An 8834-nucleotide genomic window follows, 5' to 3' on the forward strand; every position below is an offset into this window, starting at 1 on the left:
AACCTTCCATGAAGTCTCTGGGGCTCCTCTGAGTCTAAAGTCATAATACATATGTAACAATTTTAAAATAAAGCCGCACAGAGCAGTCTACAGAAACTCAGATCCGTCTGCTTCCTTCCAGCAAGCCAGGAATGTCAGATTGCAGCACAAAGGGAAGCAGCATAAGGTAATGTATCTTCATTTCACAGAACTTTGCATTAAGTCAAATCCAGGCACTAAATGAGGGGTTACTAAGGAGTAGTCGTCCTTGACCTAGAATTGGTAAATCTTTTCCATTTATAAAAATGAATTTTATTTCAACTGAATCTAGTATTTCAGTCATTATGTGAAAGCTATATATGATTATCCTTTGGGAATGAGGTAGGGTATAAAGATTGTAAAATTTAGGTCATACTTGTAATTAGTTATTAATAGGCACATAAAGAAAATCTTTGTGCATCTTAGCTTTGTCAAAGAACTTCTGCAAGTAATCAAAGAGCCATAATATGACATTGGGTAAGGATGCAAATTAATTTTAAGCCATGTGGAGCCATTAAGAATGAAAATGAACATGCCACGGAGAATTAAGGGCAATTAAAAACACTTATGGCTTCTTAATCTGTACAAAGCAAACTATAATATTTTATCATCATAAAGCAACTAGTCTTCATAATATTCAAATGTTCACATAAGAATTAGAGAGAATACCTTAAATCAAAAGAAAACTATTTCTTAGAGTTACCATGTGTGACTTTATCATTTCCAAAATACTTTTCCTGATCACTCACATGAACTAAAGAACATGTCTTTACCCAGGAGAGGTATCTGGACCCAGAGATATTTGGTGTTAAGCCCAACATCACACAGAGAGGTAAAGAGCAAGAATGGCATATAGGTCTTCTGACTTCTACTACATTATACACAGCATCTAGCACAGCAAATCAACCTAGTAACATGCTTGCCTTTGCACACTAGTGTAAACATATGTTCATGGGTGCACACAGGCTCTCCTTATAGCCTACATATAAAATAACCATAAAAAATTTAAAATTATTCCAGAACATGGCATTATGAAACTATAAACTCACATAGCTAAACTTAATTTTGTTACATATGCATTTTTCACATTCTGTCTGATATTGTTTTATTTACATACACCTCAATTTCATTATTAGACCACAAACTTCTGGGGAGAAAGGACCATGTTTTATATTAAGTATAGTTTTTGTCCTCAGAGAATTTAATAAAATGTCTTCCACATATGTTTTCAGTAAGTGGAATGAATTATAATTCAAGCATAACTATACCACAACTCTTTTAAGACTAAAACAAATTTAACTGTTTTTACATAGAAGTCAACTGAGGCAAGACATTTTATGAATTTACAAAGGCAAGTTAATCTAAGAAGTCAGATCTAAACTGTAAAATCGAGCATAACAATGAGTGTTTTTGTGATTTAGAAGCCTCTTCATAGGTTTCTGTTTACCCATTACCTCTGTTTTAGGTAGCTTTCAGTGTGATTAATCCTACAGTCAGAATCCTAGATCAATGCACATCAGCGTACTTGACATTTGCACTGAGCCACAGCTAGATTCATAATAAAAATGCATTGTGTGAATGAATGAAGGATGCCATCACCGAGGAGCCGAGTGACACCAGAAAGATGCTGATCCGTGTGGCTCAGTCTCCAGGCATTGATTTCCACACCAAGTAAGATTATCAATTGTTCTCCAGCTCCTTCAAGTCTCCCCACTCATCTGAAAAGCAGGCAGGTCACATCCTAAATCACTTACATCCGTATCAGCCTACAGAAAGAGCTGACATGCTGCCACTGAGGCTGCAGTAAATTGAGGTTTTACTTTCATAGCAAAGTTCCAGCTCAGGACATAGGAGCTTCACTCACCTGAACGCCATTGTAGAGAAGAATCACTCCCTTATGCGAGACACATCATTGATTCTTCTTCTTTCATTTTCCCACTGTGAGATCAGTGAGCATCTGGAATTTCCACTGCCAGCCCAAAAATGAATGAATGAGCATTCTACCCAGGAAAGCATAAGTTGTTTATAACATACATCATCTCTGGACTTTCATAATATAGAATGTTTTTCATATTACATTCTCCAATCCCATTTAAACCCTAGAGTTAACAACTTTTCACTAACTTAAAATTTCATTTAAAGATGAAAAAAGAGGAGCCTAGCATTTCTGAACATACAGATATAAAAGCCATCTCTATTTTTAGATTCCCTATTGGAAGTTTATAAAAAAAAAAAAAACTTAGATTTTTCATTAAACCTGGGCCTTGCCTTTTTTTTAACCTAATATGCAAGAATCACTGTAGCCTACGTGTCCTACATAAAGCCATATTCAGTATTTCTCACAAGCTCTCCTGATAAAAAGTTTGGCTGTGTGTATTTAAGTAATAAATGAGCAAAGGGGTTAAGGAACGAACATAATATCGGTAAATGAATCCTTCTTCAAAGCAAATTTGAACAAACGTCACTTCACTACACATATTACCTCCTTATCAAAATTATGTCAAGGACAGTTTGAAAAACCATCCAAAATCTTCTCACCGAGCTCAGTTCAAGCCATTTGAACTGCAACGTATCCTTCCACACCTTCCATGCTGTACTCTCATGGCGCTCACTTTGTCTCATGCCACATAGATGTTCTGGAAGAACCACTATTTTCTGACATTTTCCTACAAAGCACAGCACATTAAAATGAAACTAAACACAAGGGAGAATGAAAATGGTTTTTAAGTTTGGGAGAGAATCACACATAATATAATCTGGAGCTCTTCTGAGCATTTACAGACCTATCTTCATGGTTGGATTTGTCTCTGTTACACTTAATAAATTAATTGCTATTCACAAAAATATAATCCTACACTACCCCACAAAGACTTGTTTCTCCACAAGGAAGCTTTGAAATAGAGGAAAGGAAGTATGACTATTAGCTGCTATGACAGATGGCAGAATGACATTCCAATCAGGCATAGCTGTGATTAATACACATGCAAACATCCATTCAATAGAAAAATCTCTACGGCACCAAATAGAAATTCTGACCAAATCATGGGTTGTTATGACAAGTCCTCATTATTTTTATAACCCCGGAAACTGTTACCCAGTTGGAATCTAATGGTTCAGTCATACCTCCTGGAGGTAAAATAAGGATTGATGCCCCTCAACATTGATACAATTGTGAGCATGTTCTCTGAAAATGGCCTCTCTGAACCCAGACAGCTCTATTTCTATTACACAATTGTGCGAATCATGGCTGGTTGGACTAAGGATGGATGTTCAGTCCAACTAGCATGATCACATTTCTTTTTTTTTTTTTTTTTGTGAGTTAGATAATAATTTTTATTCATTAAAAAACACTTTCCCAACAATCCTGCATCAAAATAAACTTATAAGGTAATGGAAAGAATTATTATTCAAACCACATAGATGTGGAAACTGAGTCTCTGCACAGTTGTGATCTTCAGCAATAATCAACTTAGTGAAAATGCAGCCCCAGTTCGTCCCCTCCACCATGTTGCTAATGGGTAGAAGTAATCACTGTGATCCACACATTGAGGAGAAAAGACACAAATGCTGAGCTTTTGCACCCAGCTGTGGTCTGTGCCCTTCCGGCCACCTAATGAAATCTGCTCCTTTTGTCTCTTTATATATTACCTATCAATCCCTCCTGTTCTCTGATTGTACGTGATCACATTTCTTCAACTGAAAATTTGGAACTGGAATCAAGTAGCCAGTCAGCAACATGCCAGCCTGAGTTCTGTAGGGCACGTTGGAAAGTGAGTCAGTGGTGGGACTGGCTAGAGAAGAGGGGAGATGGAGAAGAGACTTGGTGGTTTTCTAGTCCTTCTAGCTCATTTTCAGAGTCCCCGCTGCATTCCTTCTCTGGATATGTTCCTTCCCCCTATTCTAAATTCCTCTGTGTTCTTTAATTCCCCTTAAGTTAGAATGTTACCTGAAACCCAAAGCCTTAAGTAATCATACACCCATACATTAAATTGTTATATTTCTAAATTTTGTATTTTCTAAATATTGTATTAAATCTTGTATTTCTATTTATGCTTGTGTAGGTCTATAGCTCATCTTCTCATCTAAAGTATAAGCTCCCTGAGAATGAAGATTATTTTTTTTAACTTGAGTATAGTTGACACACAATGTTACATTAGTTTCAGGTGTACAATTTAGTGATTTGATAAGTCAATACATTCTACTATGCTCACCACAAGTACAGCTACCATCTGTCCCATTATACTATTACAATATCATTAACTGCATGCAGTCCTTATGCTCTGCTTTTTACCTCTGTGAGTTGCTCATTCCATAATAGGAGGCCTATATCTCCCTCTCCCCTTCACCTGTTTTTCCCAATCTTCCATCTCCCATCCTCCCCCATCCCCATCAACCACAAGTTTGTTCCCTGTATTTATAGTTCCGATTCTGTTTTTTGTTAATTTTTTTAAAAATTCCATTTATGTTTGGAATCATATAGCACCTGTGCCAAGACTATCCTTGGTACTCTTTACATGCACATACCACATACAAACATATAATACATGATTATGCAAGTATATATTTAACATATTACTTGAAAATAGCAATATACTGAATATAGTGAGCCAACTTTAAGTGTGGGTCAATAATTACAGTTCTATGTTGACATCTTTTTTCCTTTTTTATTCAAAAATGTTATTGTTTATAATTATGATCCATTGTATGACCCACACACAATACATATGTTGTTTTGGAGTATTTCCTCAGTATTTGCAGACATCAGAAATTAACCCCCGGCTCTGTTTTGTAACTTTTAGCTGACAGATTGTGTTGTGTGCTGTTCCTTATATGACTACTGCAACTAGACCATGTTAAAATGCAAAGGAAGAAAACTGAAGAGTTCCTCTTGGGAGAAGAGATACACAGCCCTGAGGGGCATTAAGACCCTCTTCCTTTCGGGGCACCTTGCTGGCTCAGTGGGTTAAAGCCTCTGCCTTCAGCTCAGGTCATGATCCCAGGGTCCTGGGATCGAGCCCCACATCGGACTCTCTGCTCAGCAAAGAGCCTGCTTCCCTTCCTCTCTCTCTCTCTCTCTGCCTGCCTCTCTGCCAACTTGTGATCTCTGTATGTCAAACAAATAAATAAAATCTTGAAAAAAAAAAAAAAACCCTTCCCTTGGAAAATAAGTTCACGTAACCCAAATAGAAGTTCAACTAAGTGACTCCACTGCTAAAGAGCACATGGTAGGAAATAAAAGATCTAGCTTTAGGGATCTTCCAGCTTTCTTTCTTAAAGTGCCTTTCCAGACTCTACCCACCACCTCTTCTCCTGAAGTTACCTATTTGGGGTTGACCCCTCCAGTTCTAGTTGTATTATCTAGCCCCAAAGTGATCAGGAGCAGATCTTTGCTTATTCATGTGAGGGTCCTCATAGTCATACCTTTCTATTCCCAATAACAAGAGTCAATGTTCTCATTAGATCAGGCAACAATCTCCTAGCAGTACTCTTTGATTTATCTCATTTCTTTTTTATTTGTCTCCCATAATACTACCGGTTCTAAAGTCCTGTGTATGTGTATCACTCCTTTACTCAAAAATCAGTATTTGGTTCTCAGAGGGCAAAACTGAACCCATTCACCCATTTCGCCTAATTTCCTACTATGTGCATTCATCCATTCAATGATGTATATCATTCATCTGTAAGGGCAGGCATTTGCTAAGCACACAGAACACAGCGAGGAATACAGACAAATAAACAAGATGCAGGACCGTTGTGATGAGCAGGGGTTTTTTTTAAGATTTTATTTATTTATTTGACAGACAGAGTTCACAAGTAGGCAGGGAGGCAGGCAGAAAGAGGGGGAAGCAGGCTCCCTGCTGAGCAGAGAGCCCGATGTGGGGTTCTATCCCAGGACCCTGAGATCAGGACCCAAGCCCAAGGCAGAGGCTTAACCCACTGAGCCCCCCAGGTGCCCCTGATGAGCAGTTTAATAGAGAGACACACATGATATTAAGAAAGCAGACAGAAGACCTACCAAATCCAGTCTTGATGGGTTTATCAGAAAATATGTCCGAAGAAATGATACCAAAAAATGAAATCTAAAGGGCAAGAAGTTATTAGGAAGGTGCTGATCAGCAAGAAAGTAGCTTTGGGAGGTACACCTGGGTGGCTCAGTCAGTTAAGTAAGCATGGACTCTTGATTTTGGCTCAGGTCATATATCAGGGTCATGGGATACATCCCTGAGTTGGGCTTCACACTCAGTGTGGAGTCTGCTAGAGATACTCTCTCTCCCTCTGCCTCTGGCCCTCCCCCTGCTCTTGCTTTCTGTCTCTCTAAGATAAACAAATCTTTTTTCAAAAGAAAGCATAAAGAGAGAAAAAGAGAAAGGAAGAAATGAGGAATGGAAAGGAAAAGAGAGAGAGGAAGGAAGGAAGGGGAGGGAGGGAGGAAGGAAGAAAGAAAGAAAGAAGACTTGGGAGAGCAAGGGGTAGGAGAAATGGAGCAAGGGGTAGAAGAAAGAGGAGTAGTCTAGGGAAGAAGAAATATGTGCCTGGGCCAATCAGCAGATGGGGCAGTGGAGAGGAAGAATAGTGAAAAGATAGCTAGAACAATAGGACTTGGTAACAAATTAGATGTGGGAGGGGAGGGAAGGGAGAAGGAGAAACCAAAATGACTACCAGATATCTAGCATGAGGAATGTGTGCACAGTAATGTCTTATAACGCAGTGAATAAAAGTATTTCATAAGGTGTGGGGTGCAAGGGTGGCTGGCTCAGTCAGTTAAGTGAACAACTCTTGATTTTGGCTCAGGTCATAATCTCAGGGTCATGAGATCAGCCCCTTGTCGGGCTCCGTGCTTGGTGTTGGGGACGGGGGGAAGTATGCTTGAGAATCTCTCTCCATCTCTCTCTGCCTCTGCCTGTTATGCTCTCTAAGTAAATAAACAAATAGTATTTTATAAAGTCATGAAGTCTAAAGAGAACTTGTATTCATTATGGCATCTTGGGTACAGGTAAGAACATTGATTTTAAAAGTTGAACTCTTGAGAAGGATGAATTAATATACTTAACAGAAGGATGTGCACCAAATAGTTAACATTTCCTAAATCAGGACAGTGGTCTTTTTTACTTATCTATATATTCTAAATGTTTTGATATGAACACACATTACTTTTTGACATGAAAAATATAGGGGTATTTTAAACAAAGTATTACTTAAAAACCATATATATGCAAATATGTGTGTGTGTGTACATATGTTATATTAAGGCTTATATGCAATAGGAGGATGAGGCAAGTTGTACCAAAATACAACAATTTTTACATTGTTCTGGGACCAATATGATCCCTATTTCTTGTTTAAAAAAAAATAAAAGAATTGCACTTTTGTAAAAATACAAATGAGGTAGTACCATCTGGCATTCAGATCGAATTCATCTGTTGAAGTGTAGCAAAGTAGTATTTCAAGGCTCACAACATCTACTCCTATGTTCCCTACGGTGTTAACTTCAAGCTCCACACTGAAGAAAGCAGTAAGCAAGGCTGATGTTCAGGGCCTAGCGTAACTCATCAATACTGCTGAGAAATTAAGGCAAAAATATCTCTCATAAAGATCATGAACTTAATTATTTGAATTTATTATCTTCCACCCCCAGGCCTTCTGGCTCATAGAAGTCAAGTTGTTTTACCATTAGACGCATGACTGTGCTTTTTTTATTTATTTGCTGTCTTCATCTCACAGGGCTTGAGGTCACTACAGACCTTTAGCTCCCCATTAAAAATGAGGAAAACAGGGCACCTGGATGGCTCCGTCGGGTGTCTGCCTTCACCTCAGGTCACGATCCCAGGGTCCTGCGATCGAGCTCCGCATCAGGCTCCCAGCTCAATGGGGGGGTCTTCTTCTCCTTCTCCCTCCCACCCCCCCTTCTCTCAAATAAACAAATAAATAAAATCTTTAAGACAAAAAATGAGGAAAAGGGCATATTCTCACTTCACAATATTCAGCCCTTTGAAAAACTAAGTAATGTTATTTCTATCAGATAATGGCTCTGAGGAAGAGCTAGTGACTATTAGCTGATTACTCAGTTTGGCCTCCATGGCAAATGCAGACTACCTACTCACCGAACAGGTTTCATGTCCTTCTGGATGCACAGCTCTACTGGGTGCAGCCACATGGCTCATTGGATGAGGACGGTGGCAGTGGAGATAGAGAAAAGCGATGGATTTGAGGTTAGAATCACTGGGACTCAGTCACAGACTGCATGTGGAAGATGAGGAGAGAAGGGGGTATCAAAAATGACTTTCAGATATCTAGCCTGAGGAGCTGCATGGACAAGAGGGTCCTGTAATGACATATAGAAAAGTACTAGACTGGTAAGGGAATCATGAAGTGTAAGGAGAATTTCAGTATGACATCGTGACATGGGTGAAAACAGTGGAACATGAACAAAAATTGTTTACAACTTATCATCCTGGTCTGTAAAAACCACCCACTACCCCCATACATTGTCTTTCTCCACCCACTGACTAAATGCAGAAAACTCCCGGCCCCTGTATCCAGTGGAGACATAAAAAGAAAGGAAAATGGGTCTTTGAATAACCACGAAAGCTACCTCAGTTTCTCATGGCTGCTCTAACAAATTACCACATATGAAGTGGCTCAAAACAACGCAAATGTATCCTCCCACATGTCTGGAGTCAGTAGTCCTAAACGGTTCAGCAAGGCTGCATCCCCTCTGGAGGCTCTGTTTCCTTGCCCTTTGTAGCTTCTAGAGGCTGCCTGCATGGCTCATGGCCCCATCTGCCATCTTCAAAACCAGCAGCAGAGTGTTTCAG

The sequence above is a fragment of the Enhydra lutris genome, unplaced genomic scaffold, assembly GCF_002288905.1.
Source record: "Enhydra lutris kenyoni isolate GAN:26980312 unplaced genomic scaffold, ASM228890v2 scaffoldscaffold4, whole genome shotgun sequence".
NCBI classification, from domain to species: domain Eukaryota; kingdom Metazoa; phylum Chordata; class Mammalia; order Carnivora; family Mustelidae; genus Enhydra; species Enhydra lutris.